Below are 19,646 nucleotides of genomic sequence, written 5' to 3' on the forward strand. Positions count from 1 at the left end.
AGTCACAACATCTAGTGGAACCTTTCCAGATGAGTAGGCATTGTTATAGCAGCAAAGAGAGGAAAAACGTCATATTAATCCCCTTGGTTTGGAAATGATGGAAAGACAGATGTCCAGATTCTTCAGGCCATAAGGTGCAAGGGGAATAATATACTTTAATAATACATAGGTTTCAGTGAGTCATGGCAAATAACACATCTCTAAACATTGATTATATTTATAAAATCATGAAATATTTAGTGTTGAGATTTGGTTTGCCAGTCATTGAATTGCATGAGGTCAAATCTTCAACCAAATTCAAGATTCAGTGTGTCCCTAGTAATCTTGGCGTTTAGCCTTTATATGGTTATAGTCTAACATTCTTGTATTACTATACTGTACATCGTCCTTTGTATAATCTATAAATGAAATAACTTGTAATATACAACCCTTCAAGCTTTTTGAAGGGTTAATAAAGGATAAGATACTGGACTTCATAGCAAATCATAATACTATGAGTTTGTGCCAGCATGGTTTTATGCGTAATAGATCTTGCCAGACTAACTTAATTTCTTTTTCTGAGCAGGTGAGCAGGGACCTCGATACTGGGATGGCAGTGGATGTGATTTACTTAGACTTTGCTAAAGCATTTGATACAGTGCCACACAGAACGTTACTGGTTAAATTAAGGAATGTTGGCCTGGAACATAGTATTTGTACCTGGATAGAGAACTGGCTAAAAGATAGACTACAAAGAGTGGTGGTAAATGGAACATTTTCTAATTGGACCAGTGTTATTAGTGGAGTACCGCAGGGCTCTGTACTAGGTCCCTTGCTTTTCTACTTGTTTATTAATGACCTGGAGGTGGCCATTGAAAGTTCTGTTTCTATTTTTGCAGATGATACTAAATTGTGCAGAACTATAAGTTCCATGCAGGATGCTGACACTTTGCACAGTGATTTGTCTAAACTGGGAAACTGGGCAGCAAACTGGAAAATGAGGTTCAATGTTGTTTTATGCACTTTGGCAAAAATAATATAAATGCATGTTATACACTTAATGGCAGTGTGGTGGGAGTTTGGATCTAGGGGTTTTTTGTAGATAACAAGTTGTCTAATTCTGGGCAGTGTCATTCTGTGGCTACTAAAGCAAATAAAGTTCTGTCTTGCATAAGAAAGGGCATTAACTCAAGGGATGAAAACATAATTATGTCTCTTTATAGGTCCCTGGTGAGGCCTCATCTGGAGTATGGGGGCAGTTTTGGACTCCAGTCCTTAAGAGGGATATAAATGAGCTGGAGAGAGTGCAGAGACTAAGTGCAACTAAACTGGTTAGAGGGAGGGAAGAGTTAAATTATGAGGGGAGACATGATTACACTTTACAAGTACATTAGAGGACATTATAGACAAATAGCAGGGGACCTTTTTACCCATAAAAAGAATCACGTACCAGAGGCCTCCCCTTCAGACTAGAAGAAAAGAACTTTCATTTAAAGGAACAGAGTAGGGGGTTCTTCACAGTCAGGACAGTGAGGTTGGGGAATGCACTGCCGGGTGATGTTGTGATGCTGATTCAGTTAATGACTATAAGAGGGACTTGGATGATTTCTTGGACAGACATAATATCAAAGGCTAATGTGATACTAAGCTCTATAGTTAGTATAGGTATATATCATTTATGTGAGTGTATGGAGGGTTGTGTGTATGGGGCTGGGTTTTTATTTGGAGGAGTTAAACTTTGTCATTTTTCAACCCGAATTAACTATGTAGCTATATCCAACAGACACAAAAAAGCAGACGCAGTTCTGGGTTTTACTTATCTCCGGGGACCAGAAGATTGCTGGAAAATGTAAATACAAGAAAAACAAAAACAGTTTTGGGTTTGTGGGACCTAAAAATAAAGGTATAAATTATGGGAACATGTAAAAATCCAGGGATGTCAGAATTGCTGCTTTACTGTGATTCAAAAACCACAAAGTCCAAACATGGTCGGGGATAGGGGATTTTTTACTTAGATGCTGCTTAAACCCAACATTATCCCTTCCAATGGATTTACTTCCAGGGGAGCTCAGTGGCAGCCAGAGTGTTAATAAGAACAGATTTCTGGCAGTGTTGGGATTGTATATCCTGTTCAGCCCTGGGGGAATCCCAGAAAGTAATTTTTCTTCATAGTTGAGCTTTCACCTCCCACATTTTAGTCAACACGTGAGAAGGACTAAAGAGCATAGCTCTGGAAAACGTAACAGCATATTAAAGAAAATTAGGCCCAAGAAGAAAAATATATAAAATTACTGTGAGCAAACACTATAGAACATGTGGTCATTGGAAGTTACTTCTGACATACACTTGGCCGCCTCTTGGCTGGTTTTATGGCAAGAGGAAATATCTTCACCAGCTTTGGGACTCTCACCTGCCCCAGTGCAAGAGGCTCATTGGCTTATCTAGGGACTCTATATCCTGTAACCTGATTGACAGCCCATTGCCGTAAACCTGATTTACACCATTTACATGAAAGTGCTGGCTGGATATGCAACGGGATATGGCAATGGGAAAGAAACAAGATGACTTTTGTTCTACCTGTGTGCAAATTATGTGTCTATATATATATATATATATTGTGCACCCCCTTAAAAGCATAGATCATCATTGTTAATATTACTATACAAGTAATAGAACAGAGAACAGGGTATGGACAGTGCAGTCAATACTCAGTAGTAATTCAATCACAGGCTGTAGAATCTTTGGCTTCTGCTCAGTCCTATTTCACTTGAGGTCTGCTAGTGGCACAACCATTGATCACATATTAATGCTCCTCAATGGAGCTTAGACTGAGCTACACAATCGTGTCTGATTTGAGCTCCCAGATCAAATCAGGCACTGAATAAACTTTGCCCTCAACTGTCAACTGGGGCATCCTTACCAAAGGCTCTGAACAAATATCTACTTTACTATTGAGATGGATGCAAGAGAAATATCAAACAAAATATCAAAGATGGGATCTAAGGAAACATTCCTTCATGTTGGAAGGTCCATGCTCCCCCTGCTCATTATGGAATTCCAAAAGGAACATTCTTTTAGGGCAGTGATTGTTGGACTTTTTTCAGTTTAAGCCACTGTTTGAGGGGCAGCATTTAGTCAGGGCTTTCCTTTAACTCATAACGAGGAAAAAGATGAAACAATTGTCCAATCAGCCAATTAGCCAAAGTTTCAATAATATTCACTATAAACCTCTCTCTGACCTTTAAATTGATCATCTAGAAGAGCAAATTTGCATTCTTACAAAATTTTACCTGAAACCACACAACTCGGGAGCCACTATCAGCGTTGGACTAGGTGGTCCAGTGCCCACTGGGCTTCCGATTGAGGGTTACCCTACCCCCCCCCCAGCCTGTAAGTTCTTCTCCTCTTGTGGCATGTTCATGTGCAGGAAGGGAGGGGACAGGTCTGACAGGGGGCAGGTCAGGGTCAGCCGCACCCAACTTTTTTTTATCCCAGTGTCCTGCCTGCCTAGTCCAACCCTGACCACTGCAATAAGGTTATCTTACTTTATCATACTCCTCAATAAGTGTAATTATTCAGCATTTTTTTTGAGAGTCCATGCTCTAAAACAGTCTAGTTTTGTTAAAGCCTTAGTGGGTTACATTCACTTCTTTACAGGCATTTTGCTCAAAGCCTTGAAGATTAACAGCCTGTCTCATTGAAATATCTCCAGTAGTGTATTTTATCCAAATCATCACCCCCTCAACTGCATTACTGCCCTTTTGTCTGCCTGCAGGGTTCATTGCGCAGGCAGTTAGCGATTATATAATGTGAACATAGACATCATTTCAGTCTCACCTCTACCGTTCCCTAGACCAGCTCCAGAAAACCAATGTGAAATAATATTTATATATTGCTATGTTCATAATAATAACCCTATAAATCAGAGATAGGGGTTGTACAGAAACCTGAAGAAACTATAGTTTATCAGGGATTTTTCCTGTTGGTTTGTACGGAGGGTAAAATCTGAAATAGGCTACAGCGAGTGAGTCTGAAATTGGTGATTAAACTGGGGCCAGGAGAGAAAACATCGCAGAGGCTGTTCAGGATAATTACTTCTGCAAAACAAAGCGCATTGAAACCACTGCAAATTATATTTTAATGCCTGCCTTTATTTGCCCCCTTACCCTTTATACTTTTTTGCAAGAACAGCTGACCTTTCTCCCTCTCTTCCCACTTCTAAGTTTAAACTTATTTTACTAAGATAGGTGCTAAACTGACACAGAGCAGTCACCCATAGCAACCAATAAGTTCAGCCTATAGGGTTACCACTGGTATTTCTCTTTCCTGGACAGTGAAATCATAGTTGGGATCAAGTACAAGGTACTTGTAGTAGACTTTTCAAAGCCTAAGAAGGGCTTAATTTTCTCCTGCTCCTTTAAAGACAAGAAGAAAATGTCCTGTACACAAAGCAACAGTATTCAAACCTTGTAAGTGGACCCCTATAAAAATCTTTTAGCCACTACCCCCAACACATACTTACATCAATTATATAGAAAGTGTTTCTTTCTGCAAACAATGAAGAGGAAACTTCACCAGTTGTACATGCTCCACTGTAATAGAACCCAACTTGACCTACTCAATACTCAAGATTGATCCTTGGCTCGATCTTGATTAAAATAACAAAACAAAAATTGTGTTTCTCCCTAAGATCAAGATTTATGGATGTTTCTCAAGTCTTCCTGCTGACATTTACTCACCAAAACATTTAGAGAGATCAAAGACCCCGAGATCCATTAAAAAATGAATTTCAAATGAAATATTTCCATCAACCCCACGTACTCTTTCTGGAGAACTCTTGAATTGCATTGCAATAGAAGGCTAAAGGAACTTTGTACTGCTTAAGAAAAATGTTTTTATCTTGGCCTTGATGCTCCAGAACATTGATACAATAAACGATGAATGTGAGAATTACCATTAATAATGGAACCAGAATTTCTCATGGGTGAGATCAGTTCAGAAAAATTAGTTTCTTGATTTGGGATAGACCTTCCCTTTAGTATATGTTAGAGGATAGAGTCATCTGAATATAAAGTGTTTACTTTGACCTGTAAGCAATTTGTAACATGAAAAATAGTCACAATTTGATTTAAAAAGACACAAAAAACAAATGTTGCTTTACTTTTGAAAAATGTATGGCCTTGTCTTGCTTTATAGCATGGAGCCTAGATGCAAACTCTGATTCGGGCACATAAGTCACACTGTGGTCAACATCTAAATATATTTTTGTGTAGATACAAATACGGAGAACCTACACACTTTAAGAAGATGAAATCAGGCATTGATTTGAGTGACAAGTGATAACAATTCTACACTCTGAAACAAATGCTTAAAAAAATAATGAAAGGAAACCTTTTTACCATAGTAAGGCATTGATCTAGGACACTTGGTCAAAGTTTGAAAATTTCTCCTATTTGTAAAACTTTTATTCCATTGAAAAAGTTTATTTTTTATCAAAGAGCTTCAATATCCTTTCTGTTCAAAAAAAAGTTAGAACGTGTTCTTCGTTGCAGACCTAGAGAAAACCACTGACTTTGTATCAGCAGCGGAAGAACTTCTCTTTTCTTTAGCACAACGAGAGGCATAAAAACATTGACTTTTCCCTACACCGATAATTTTGTCGAACTTGTTGAAATCTTGTTAAAATAATGGGGTTTCAGTAACACTTTACATATTACTTTGATGAATTTTCCAGTCTAACGTCAACATTCATTTCACTTTCCCTCCAACTCGGAAACTTTTTCGAGCCTTATAAATAGGCACTTCTTCGATGCTCTGCAAAAAGGGCCTTTGGTCCTAAAAAAGCTGTCTTTCTACACCAAAATGTGTTCCTCTGACACTTTTATTCATATCCACTGATGTACATGCTCCAGAATTAGATTTTTTTTTTGGATGCAAAATTTTTAGCCTTATAAATAGGTGTACAGATTGCAGTTTGCAGCTATGGTGCTGGCATTGATCTGCATGCCTGGTCCAAATATCTGGGATCCCAGTGACCTATCTGATTCTCTGCCTGGTATCTAGACCTCTAGTTCTCAAACTTTTTTCCACTAATGTGCGTCATAGTCTACAATGAGTCATGAGAAACAAATAATTAAAGTTAAATGTATCTATAAATGTATGGGCAATTTGGGAAACATTTAATGTAAGGAAAACATGATAAAAATGTATTAAGTAACTGTTGTACCATGCATTCTAAAGCCAGGAGCATTTTATTACCAAAGAACGTGAGAACCACTGACCTTTGTTGAATTGGCACTTGCATGACCCAGTATACCATACTTCTCAATCTCAAACCCATTTATAATTGCTGACTCTTTTGCCTGTCCGTGGGGATATATAATGGCACCAAGTGACATAGGACTAATCCAAAGTCAAAGTTCACTTTTGGTGACATAGTCAGAAGCACATGCTTAGGCCAGAATCCAGATATCACTTTAGGCTTGATCAAACATGCCTTATCTTTATTTCCCAAGCTCTGGGAGGTCTCAAAATGACAATGGTTCTTTTAATGAAGATATTTTCTTGTTTGCTTTCCACTAGATGTTTAAAGGGTAACCCCGTAGTCTAAGTTTGGAGGGGTTAGTGTCAGTGTGGGTGTGTTAATGTGCACTGGGTTTCATTTGGAGGGGTTGGACTTTGATATTTTTTTAACTCAACTTAACTATGTAGTCCCAGCTCCCTATCATGACTTTTAACCCATCTCTTTTCTTTTTTTAAGCAAACTCACTCACTCTGCTATTTCCATTCCTACATTTTCCGGGAGAACAGTTAGCTACTTGTGCTGCACTTTTTTTAACCTCTGCTATAAGTCCACTTTTTTCTGGCAGATGTAGAGCTGTGCAAACAACTTTGAAATGCCCAAATCCAAATTAGTTTTGGCGGGCTTCCATAAAAGCTCAGAGCTGGCAAATTTAAATCATTTTCAACTCCCAGCTATTCTTTTTTCTCTCAGTTTTATGTCATCACATGTGAGTTAAAACCTAGGGGAATGGCCTTCTCTTAGCCCTAACCTCTTTTCGCCTGATGAGTCAAACTTTGTTCCTTCTGTCTCCTTCTGAGATTCAAAAATTTTAAAAAAAAGTTCAGGTAAGAGTTCAAACCAAACATTTGTTTTTGTGGCAAGACTGTTGGTCATCTGTGTTTTAAGTGTGTCTTGCCAATGCGGTAATTCTCTTAATTTTTGCTGAATCTTGCTCTACGAGGTTATTACTTATACAGCATTTTAGCCATGCATGTATAAGCATGATTATTTTTCTAGAGAGCGCTGGTACAGACATATTTACATACAGATTGCGAACTCATTTCCTTGGTTAGCTCTTAATATGACACATGCTGAGATGCAAACTTGGAACTCACAACCCCACACAGGAACCGGGGTTATGTGCCTAAGAAAAATAAATTTAATTCAGAGAGTTGTTAGGCAGAGTTTTGACGGCAGCATCAATATGCGGAGGGCGCCAACAATTTTATGCAAGCCTATTATCCAATTGCATTAAAATCAATGGGCCTGCAGATTTATATGCCGGCGGCGAAACACTGCTGCGAAATCGTGCCTGGCAAATAAATTCACCCATCACTAATCATGAGCATTTAAACATTAAAGGGATACTGTCATGGGAAAATTTTTTTTTCAAAATGAATCAGTTAATAGTGCTGCTCCAGCAGAATTCTGCACTGAAATCCATTTCTCAAAAGAGCAAACAGATTTTTTTATATTCAATTTTGAAATCTGACATGGGGCTAGACATGTTGTCAATTTCCCAGCTGCCCCAAGTCATGTGACTTGTGCTCTGAAAAACTTCAATCACTCTTTACTGCTGTACTACAAGTTGGAGTGATATCACCCCCCTCCCTTTTCCCCCCAGCAGCCAAACAAAAGAACAATGGGAAGGTAACCAGATAACAGCTCCCTAACACAAGATAGCAGCTGCCTGGTAGATCTAAGAACAGCACTCAATAGTAAAAACCCATGTCCCACTGAGACACATTCAGTTACATTGAGAAGGAAAAACAGCAACCTGCCAGAAAGCATTTCTCTCCTAAAGTGCAGGCACAAGTCACATGATTTGGGGCAGCTGGGAAATTGACAAAATGTCTAGCCCCATTTCAGATTTCAAAATTGAATAAAAAAATCTGTTTACTCTTTTGAGAAATGGATTTCAGTGCAGAATTCTGCTGGAGTAGCACTAATAACTGATGTGTTTTGAAAAAAAACATGTTTTCCGATGACAGGATCCCTTTAAAGACAACTAAAGCTATAGATAAAGGCTAGTATCCCTGGAGAGTTCTCCAACCCTTCTCCCAAACTGGACCAACTACCCCCCAATACTGCCCCTTTTTCTCACCTGTTGTGAATAGCACAGCACCACTTAATCTTCATCTGTAAGAGGTCACTGACACTGAGCATGTGTAGTTGAAGCTGATATGGACTTGTCTTAAACTGCTCATGTTCCAAGCCCATATCTTTTGCAAAACTTTAGGTGAGGTGACACCCACCAACCCAACTGTGGGGATGAGCTGGTGTGGTTCAGGAGGGAGTGCTCTCCAAAATACTTTGGCTTATGTAAGGGACAATGGATTTTCACATGGGATTCTTCGTAAGAAATCTCCAAACTTTGGAGAAAATGTTTTTGAAGAAATGTTAGACTAGCAAAAAAATGCCCATTGTGATGGAACAGTAAAATATTTTCTATCATGCAGCTCATGAAGCATCATTTGAAGTATGTTGTGGTGGGGCATTTTTACTTCATTGGGGAAATGGGTGTGTTTATGCATGCTTAATGAGTCGATGAGGTCTGTTCAATGGGGTTATGGCACACATTGCTGTTTCAGGCAGATGAGAACCCAAAACCACCCAACATGTGCTGCATTTCTGGCTAAATCTACTAGTGATAGCTGACTTAGGTGGATTTCCATTAGAGTCAAAGTGTAGAGAGGGGGTTTCAATGTTACCCAGGTCTTGATACAAGACATTTAAGGGTCTGGAATGTTGCTGATGCCCAAATTGCTCCAATAAAAGCTTTTTTAAAGAAGATTCTATCTATGGTGCTCTCTATTACAAAGATTTTGGAAGAGTACATTATAAAGAATTTCACCCAGACTGTACAACAGTACAGATACATGCAGAATTAATGGAGAATGGATGTGGACTTGAGGTGCACAGTAACTTATTTTGACCACTTTAAAGGATGCCATTACTATAGTCAAGACAAATGATGATGGACATACCAATTAGAGTTTTTTTGTACAAAGCTGGCTCCTGTTACTGTTGTACATCCGCATAGTCAGGGCTGTTGTTTGATAACTGCAATTTTGGCACTTAGCTTCTATAGGTGCTGCATGGAACGGGGTTTGCCTTGCAACAGCAGTGAGTGGGGTTTTTGGTCCACATAGTGGAGTAGTGGATAACGTTGCTGGGTTGTTGCTTTGAATTTGATATCAGCTAGAACTAGTGATGGGCGAATTTGTGCTGTTTCGCTGGAAAATTCGCAAATTTCCAGCGAAAAATGCGTGAAACGGCGCCCGTATTTGACGCCGGCGCCCGTTTTTGACGCCAGCGTCCTATTTTTTTGGGCAAATTTTCACGGCGTTTCACAATTTATTCTCTGGCGGCGAATCGCGCGAATTCGCGCCTGGTGAATAAATTCGCCCATTACTAGCTAGAACTTCATGTCCGTGTGAGAGACACGGGCAAACATACAGACAGGTTAATTGGCTCCTGATAATACTGACCCTAGTGTGTGAATGTGATATTATCTTAAGATTGTAAGCTCCAGGGACTGATGGGAATGATGAACAGTCTGTGTAATGTTCTGCCTAAATAATAATAATTTGTATATATCCGGTGTATATGAAGAAACATAGAACAGCTCTATACACTAACTCATTAACTGGGCCATTGAGAAACCCTAAGGAGTGAACATGAACAATGAATTACTTCCTTGGAATATACACATATAAATACTTCTGTGGACGTACCAAGACATTCCTTTTTTTTTTTTTTAATGGTTCTTTTCCCTGGAAACTGAGGAAAGTTGGCAAATGTTCCTTCACAAGAACAAACTTCAGAATCTCACTGGAGCAGCATCCCTATAGCTCCCTCCTCTGTAACTGACAGATATTTATTATGTGACAGTTAACTGCCGGTAGCGACTACATTTCCATTATTAACTGAGGGCTGATATTTTATTTAATAGAAACACCTTTGAGCAGTTATAGAAGGCCAATACAGTAATACACGGGATGAGTAGACTGCGTTTTGTGCGCATACTGACATTTTATCTGCTGAGAGTAGGACGTGGATATTCAGTTATATACAGCAGCTACATTGACAGATGTTGGATTCATTTAGAACCAAGGGCACAGTCAGCTTGGACCCATATGCAATGGTGCCCTGGTCATTGAGCCAGAATCAGTGCATGGGAGATAAGTGCCTAAGATCTGGCACTTGGAACCATTACCCAGTCCTGTATTGGTGCTACCACAGGCCCAGATCTTCATCTGCTCCTCCTAGGGCTTTGCCTGCCTACCATACAAGCCTCAACAAAAGCCACTTATGGAATCGGCAATGCCTATAAACGCAGTCACCCAACCCCCTCGATGACATATGCCCCATCCCCTTGTTGGAGGACAATGAAAAGGTGGCAACCCTTCCCCTTGCCCTTTGGCACTCGACACATGGGCATTAAAGTCTGCACAAGCAGGAGAGTGGGGGACCCCTTCACCTCCGCTACCACATTCAGCTGCAAGTTTCTGGGTAGTGGGTAGTGCGTATTTTCTTATAGCCACCTATGGGCTGCCCCACTAAAGCTGCTACCCTAGGCACAGGCCCTACATGGGATACTGCCCTTAGCACTTCTGCATCTGGAGTGTAATATATATATATATATATATATATATATATATATATATATATATATATATATAGTTATCAAAAAAAGTCCAGACAACTTATCTTTGTGAAGAAAACGAAAATTCTTTATCCAGCATACATATGCATGAATATGCAACGTTTCGAAGCTCCCGCTTCTTTATCAAGCAATCTAAGTTTACAATGATTTCACATCCTTATAACAGGTTACAGCTGTAAACACGCCCCCAAGGGGGTGGTATAAATTACAAGCGTGGTATATGACCTCTTGAAAAAATCTAAATAATAGACCATTAACGTCAAAGTGTATACATAGAAACAACCAATGGATTAATCAATTGTATCATAATGCGAACATAAACCACAATACATCCCATTTTTTACGCCTGATTCGTGACATTGACTTGGGAGAAGGTACAGTGCTGTTAGCAGCAATTGATGTTAATAGCCTGTACACCTCAATACCGCACGACTTAGGCTCAGAAGCGGTGCGGTTAACCCTAGAGGGTACGCAGTATAGCATGGCGCAGATTGATTTTTTCATGGAACTATTGTCTTTGGTTCTACATAAAAATAATTTTTTGTTTCAAGACACATTCTTCCTCCAGGTACAGGGGACAGCTATGGGGTCCAACGTCGCCCCCACTTACGCCAACATATTTATGAATTACTTTGAACGCAATTTTGTATATAACAATGAATTATACAGAAAGCATTGTATCAGATGTTGGCGCTATATTGACGATTTGTTGGTGTTGTGGAGGGGTGACGTTGGATCCCTTTTAGAGTTCAAAGCACATATAGACACCTGTGTTCCTACCATAGGGTTTACCCTCACTCACAGTGAGGAAAAGGTAACATTCCTGGATACTAGTGTGTATCGTAGGGGTAGGTGCCTTTACACAGACCTGTATGTTAAATCTACAGATCGTAATAATTTATTATGCTTTGACAGTGCACATCCAAAGGCTAATATTTCCTCTCTCCCCAGATCTCAAATGTTGCGAGTTAAACGCATAGTCACAGAGGAAGAACAGCTCAATATACGGTTGGATGAGATGACCATGAAGTTTACACAGAGAGGCTATCCTAGACAGATACTTGATCAGGAGGTAGCCAGAGTGAAAGATTTGGACCGTGATTCCATCATACAGGAAAAGACACGTGATATGTCCAAAAGGACCCGTATACCATTTGTACACACTTACCATCCGTGTACCCGAAAAATTCAGCATATCATTTACAAGCATTGGCCATTATTGCGTAAAGCTTATCCCACTATTCCTGATTTTCAGGAGCCACCATTATTATCTTATAAACGTACACAGAACCTCAGGGATAGATTGGTCAAGACAGATCTTGGCACCCAGAAGGTGCAAACACAGAGGGTATTGGCTCCCCTAAGGAATGGTATGTTCCCGTGTGGGAGATGCAATCAATGTTCCAGTGTGATACGTACCAATGTGTTCACGCATCCACAGACAGGAAGGAAGTTCGAGCTACGAGGTCATTTCACATGCGACACGGAGTATGTAGTTTACATGCTTAAATGCCCATGTGGCCTAGCTTACATTGGGGAAACTATCCAACCCATACGTGATCGCATTAGTCAGCACAAGTCCACGATCCGGAAAGAGGTACTTAAGTTACCAGTTCCATCTCATTTTCACTCAGCACGACATTCCGTAGCAACCCTCAGATTCCTTGTGCTGGAGTCTATTGCCCCCCCACGTCGGGGGGGCAATAGACTCCTGCAACTCCAGAAACGAGAAAAATTTTGGATACATACTTTACAAACATTATACCCTAAGGGGTTAAATAGAGAGTACGACTTGCATGCTTTCATATAGTGAGGCTATTAGTTAATCTATGCAGATAAGGGGTAGGTTGGGACACAGCCACATCCTTAGAATATATGAGGTAATAATGTGTTAAATGATTCTATCACATGTTTTGTGGTTTATGTTCGCATTATGATACAATTGATTAATCCATTGGTTGTTTCTATGTATACACTTTGACGTTAATGGTCTATTATTTAGATTTTTTCAAGAGGTCATATACCACGCTTGTAATTTATACCACCCCCTTGGGGGCGTGTTTACAGCTGTAACCTGTTATAAGGATGTGAAATCATTGTAAACTTAGATTGCTTGATAAAGAAGCGGGAGCTTCGAAACGTTGCATATTCATGCATATGTATGCTGGATAAAGAATTTTCGTTTTCTTCACAAAGATAAGTTGTCTGGACTTTTTTTGATAACTATACATTGTGTCCTTAATTGGACTAAAGTAACGGACTGGTGCATACTCCACTCCATTTTGTTTGGATATATATATATATATATATATAGAATACACAAAAGCCATGAATATCTTGTCACATGACTCATTGAAACTTGTGTATTATAATAAATAAAGTACCCCCAGTTGCAAAATATGAGAATATTAGAGGTTACCTCGGACTCGGAGTACCATGACCTGTATAAAAGCACTCGGCCTTCGGCCTCTTACTTTTATATGGTCATGAAACTCCTCGGTAACTTATAATATCCTTATATTTTACAAGAGGGGGTACTTTATTCACTATATATTGCATATACACAAACTCACTGTAAATTAGTAACACAGATCGGGGGGATCTATGGAGAACATTGATATATTTTGTTTTATATTTTGGGTTGGCACATTTTAGTTTCAGGGAAAATGAGAAGAAGGCGGGGCATCAGGGGATGGGCAGGTGATGTCTGGGGGGGTCGGGGTTGATGATGTGGCAAGCAATGGGCTGACTGCAATTTCATTTAATTCAATGTACTGTCTGAATTTCTGAATTTGGAAATCCAGACAGGCACTTTTCACATGGACACTCCTTCCAAAAACGGGGCTGTCTGGGTGACATCCAAACAGGTGGCAACCCTAACCCCAATGATTGGAGGGTGGAGTTGATTCGACCTTTAAAGTCAAAGGGGTGGTTTACCATAAAGTTGACTTTTAGTAAGTTTCAATTGGTCTTTAATATTTTTTATAGTTTTTTAATTATTTGCCTATTTCTTCTGACTCTCCAGCTTTCAAATGGGGGGGGGGTCACTGACCCCCATCTAAAAACAAAGTCTCTGTAAGGCTACAAATGTATTGTTATTGTTACTTTTTATTGCTTCTGTTTCTATTCAGGCCTCTCCTATTCATATTCCAGTCTCTCATTCAAATAAATGCATGGTTGCTAGGGGAATTTGGACCCTAGCAACCAGAAGACTGAAATTAAAAACCTGAAGAGCAACTGAATAAACAGCTAAATAACTCAAAAAACACAAATAATAAAAAATGAAAACCAATTGCAAATTGTCTCCGAATATCCCTCTCTACATCATACTGACAGTTAATTTAATAGTGAACAACCCCTGCAATGATTATTTTAGCCTAAATGTAAATCAGGGGCCATAAATTCTTTATCATAGGCTACACCATCGCGATGATTTATTTGTAAAATATTCCCTGTAAGTGTTGTCTAATTTGTCAGCAGGAATAATAAAGGGTAAATAACCCAGCGTGCTGCTGCAGTAAAAGTGGCTCTTGCAGCCAATCAACTTTCATGAGCGCTAGTTAATTGAAACAATATCCTCAGATTATTTAAATTCCCGAGGTAAAGATGTAATACTGTTTTTTTTCCTTCAAAGAACCACAGCCTCAGCCCAGATTGTAATGCGTCTTCACTGACATGAGTGCGCAAAAGGATGAAACAAAAAAACGAGTAGAAATGCCTATTGAAATATAGTCAGAAACCACATTTTTACCAGTTTGTAGGGTTCCATAAATGCAGAAGGGAATGAGATTGAGTCTGTTTGAAAGCATCTATTTTCTTTTTGGTTCTGATTTTCCCCAAACCATGTCTAATGATTATAAGTCATATAAAAGGGAGAGAGAAATCTATATTTTGGGTAATAGTTTGCATGTGTGAGTTCTCCTCAGCAGAAGCTCTATAATTATCCTGTCGTCTCTCTGAGAAGAATAAATCTATGCATTGGGTGCAGTACAGAGAATTGGCTGCTTCAGCTAGAATTGTAGCACTGGCTCCTTGCACTTATTCATGGCTCCTATGATTTAAGTTAGAGATGAGAGGGGCCCTAGAAAGCAAGAATTCTGACCCCCTCACCCATGAGAGTAATTCATTTTAGTTTGCCTCTCATTAATGGTCTAAACAAAGTTTCAGATAGGAGCTATTTTATGTGCACTGGGACAGAATGCTCTGTTATACAGATAGCTAGAATCTCAGCTGCCATAAAGCAGGACAGGACTGCTGCTTACAATGGGGATCAGATAGGATCTGTGCAGCCACTGGGACAGAATGTTCTGTTATACAGATAGATAGAATCTCAGCTGCCATAAAGCAGGACAGGACTGCTGCTTACAATGGGGATCAGAAAGGATCTGTGCATCCACTGGGACAGAATGTTCTGTTATAAACATAACTAGAATCTCAGCCATAAAGCAGGGCAGGACTGCTGCTTACAATGGGGATCAGTTAGGATCTGTGCAGCCACTGGGACAGAATGTTCTGTTATACAGATAGCTAGAATCTCAGCTGCCATAAAGCAGGGCAGGACTGCTGCTTACAATGGGGATCAGATAGGATCTGTGCAGTCACTGGGACAGAATGTTCTGTTATACAGATAGATAGAATCTCAGCCATAAAGCAGGACAGGACTGCTGCTTACAACAGAATTTTATTTTTACAATTTCTTTCCTTAAAGAACCTCCTGTGATGTCGATGGTCCAAGCCAAAATGCCCTTGACGAATTACCGTAAACCAGGCTGATCTCTCTTCCATTGGAATAAAAAGAGGCAAAAATCACAGCCAAGTACAAACAAACATCTTCCTTCCTCATTCAGCAAAACATGAAGCAAAGAACTTGGCTCCCTGACACTAATATCCCAGATTGGAATGAACTTGGAACAGTGTGTGAGCGGAGAATAGAAGCACAAAAGAAGCCGAGATCTTCCTGTGTTACTCATTAAGTAGCCGATTCGGCTCGACCCGCTTTCCTTGGGGATGGTCCTTGTTTTACTGCGCCGAGCCAAAGACATGGAATATTATTTCCTTGCACAAATTTTATTGGAGCTATTAAAAGACAATCCGATTGTGTATTGGTGGCAGACACTGTTATGTGTTTAAGCATTTGTGGTCTCGAGACTCCCAGGGAGCAGAAACCCTTCTGTATGTTGCATAGATTTTATTTTATTTCACACAATTTCAGGGCAGCTCAAGCAGCGGATCAACATTAATTCAAAATTCATAGGGAACAGATCTCCCGGGAACCATAAACTTCAACAACGTCCAATTCCAGAATGCAGGGTGCTGCCCTGGGTTTAGGGGTGCCAAATAAACCATGTTAAAGGAGAACTAAACCCTAAAAATGAATAAGGCTAAAAAGTAATATTTTATATAGTGAACTTATTGCACGAGGCTAAAGTTTGAGCTTGTCAATAGCAGCAATGATCCAGGACTTCAAACTTGTCACAGGGGGTCACCATCTTGGAAAGTGTCTGTGACACTCACATGCTCAGTGGGCTCTGATTGGCTGTTGAGAAGCTAAGCTTAGGGCTCGTCACTAATTATCCAGCAGAAAATGAGCTTCCCTGGCTGTAATATAAGCTGATGCTACAGGTTTGCTGATTATTCAATTCTGATGCTAATTGCACTGGTTTCTGTGCTGCCATGTAGTAATTATCTGTATTAATTACTAATCAGCCTTATATTGTGACATTTCTATTCTATGTGTACTGTATATTGTGAGTGGGTCCCTAAGCTCAGTAAGTGACAGCAGCACAGAGCATGTGCAGTGAATCAGCAGAAAAGAAGATGGGGAGCTACTGGGGCATCTTTGGAGACACAGATCTTTACTGCTAAAGGGCTGTGGTTGCCTTGGGCTGGTACAGAAGCACAAAACATCATGTACAACATTTCTAGCTACTTCTTTAGTTAGGTTTTAGTTCTTTTTTAAGTGACATTACATGGGAGGTGGATTGGGAATGGGTCTGTTTGGGGTAATCGGGTTTGGGTTGACCAAGGTCTCTAGTGCGGTTCCGTATGTTGAACCTTGAGTTTCACGATCAATGAATTGCCTCATGTCCTAATGTTCCGTTTCAAAGCACAGACCCCAATAAGGTGCTGCATAGGCTGCTTTAAACTGAGTATAGCTGCACTATTCTTATCCACCCAGTTCTAAAATCCCTACATGACATTCCGATCCACCAGCCTCTCCCCTTGGAGGGCTAATAGTTAATACCAGGAGTAAACAAACATTCTGTGATCCTGATCATAAGTGAAAAAGTGAATTCTGTTTTGATACTGATTGTGCTTTTTAGCCTCTGGCACTGGCACAAGGTTTGATCGGCCCAGATCCGCAGGCCTTGGTGGAGGCACAAACTTCGCCTCATTGGCTTGCAAGCAAAATATCGCTTAGATTGTATATCTGTGTTGCGGAGCCCTGATTTGCTGGCATTTAGCCTAGAACGTTAAGCCTGTCTCCAATCTTAATCTTCAATTTGGCAATCTCCAGTCCTGCATCCCCCCATGCCTTTGGATCGGCTGTGCGTTTTTCTTTTTTTTTCTTCTTGTTTTAATCATACGGATCAGGTTTCGGTGTTGGGACTCGCAGAGCCAGATAGGGTTCTTTCATAAACAAACAGCCAAAGAAAAAAAAATCTGACATGGAGAAAGAATTAGGAGCGTGAAGTCATCGGCATTGAACGAACCTTGATCTGGTTTCTGGTGCCACAAATGAATCAATGAGGAAAACATGGCACTGATATGTTATTTAATAGAGGCTGGAGATAATCCGCTTTTATACCATATAACATTTTATGAGTGGAGTGCTGTAAGCGGAGCCAGTACTAATACGGCAGCATTTGTGCTACTGTTGTGCTACCACACACACAGCAACGGGTGGCTCGGGGTTGGGTAATTATCATTACAGGCCAGACATTTATCTCCCATGGCCGTACTCAGATATCCATGCACCTGGCAACTTGAAACCAGCGCCAACGCACCCCTAAAGCCTCCTTTGATGAATTGCACACATGAATGCTAGACAACCCAGTCCTCTAACATCTGGGCCAATGCCCAACAATTCCGAAAGGCAACACCAATTACCCTCCCATTAGTGTTTGTACCTCACCCTGAAGCTGTCATACACCAATAATATTTTAGGAAACTGCTATGTCTTTATAATCCATGCTTATAGCTGCTGTAGTTCTGGTGGGGGAGGCACCAAGTTGACCATTGCTCCAAGGTAAAAGTAGAATGGACTCTTTATTTTGCCCCTTTATCCAAAAATAGCAAAAGAAAAAAAAAGTCTTCCTTTCCCAGGAGTTCAAAGAATATCAAGTCACAACAAGCTCTTTAATATCATGTTGTGTTGTACATTCAAGGTTCTTCTTATCTCCAAGCAGCAACTGAATCTGAACCAGGACGTGGGCTCCGATGCTCCTGGTCCTGCATAACTATTCTTATCATCATTGCTTCTTATCCATGTGTAATTAAGAGCACAGATGATATTTGTACAAGTATATCCACAGTCCTAACACTGGAACGTAAGCTGAATGATTTATTTGGAAGGGTCAGTAGATGCCTGCATCCAATCAAAGCCCTTGTTTTGAAAATGGCCCAAAAGCTTTAATAATAAACGGAATGTTGTTTATGATGAGTAAATTCTACGAACCCTCTTATAGTTCTGCCAGTGCTCCGCAATATAATAAAGAAGGAGGTATTCTACTGGGAATGTATATTTCCACCCTATCTGGAAAATAAGGTAAAGAATAATGTATAGTAATATCAAACCATAATCCTCCTGTGCTTATTTGATAGATAAATAGGAACTGGGAAAGGGAGTGGGACTAACAATTCTCATTTTCCCCCCTTCCCAAATTTCCATTCATTGGCTGAATGTATTTTTACAAGAACAGAAAAGAGAGAGGATTGATCAATGCACATTCCCTGGTCCCCTGTCTTATGAGACATTTAGTATATAGGCAAGTGTGTGTATAATCAAAAACAAAGGGCTTTTAGTTGCAAAGTTATGATCATAAAGTTGACAAGTCATCATACCACGTCAAGATGAATCCCACATGGTGGTCCCTAACTATTTGCCTCCGGTCATAGTATTCGAAGGCTGGCACCTCCCTGTCTCAGTTAGAGGGCTTAGTTCTCCCCGCCTTAGCTGCTGGCTATAATATAAATTCCGAAGTCGCCCGAACTTCAGGTGGGAAGCAGTTTGGGGAGATTAGAAGCCCCAAAGAAGAGGATATTTGTCACTGGGTGACTAATCTCCCCAAATCTGAGCCTGTGTCTCTGCCTTTAGTGGAGAGAAATTGCCAAAACAACAGCATTTGCTCCACAGGATTAATCCTCCCCTACTTGCAGGTTTTAAGAGAGAGAGAGAGAGAGATTGCCCAGACCAACTCCCATTTTTAAAAGCATAAGACCACCATTTGAAGTAGTGGGGTACTACAACCACATGAAAGCCTGGCCTGCAGAAGAACAAAAATACAAAAAGCGGGGCATATGGGAGCCCTCCAAGGCTAAGTAAGAATATATAAATACAATAGCAGTGCAAATGATCTGGCGAAATTAGTTACAAGCAAACAAAAGAGAGGGATTGATCAATGCAGATTCTGTGGAAGGTTTTCTACCAGTGTCAGACTGGGACACCAGGGGCCCACCCAAAAACCTTAGACCAGGGGCCCACTCTCAGTACTA

Source organism: Xenopus laevis, chromosome 5S (assembly GCF_017654675.1).
Source record: "Xenopus laevis strain J_2021 chromosome 5S, Xenopus_laevis_v10.1, whole genome shotgun sequence".
NCBI classification, from domain to species: domain Eukaryota; kingdom Metazoa; phylum Chordata; class Amphibia; order Anura; family Pipidae; genus Xenopus; species Xenopus laevis.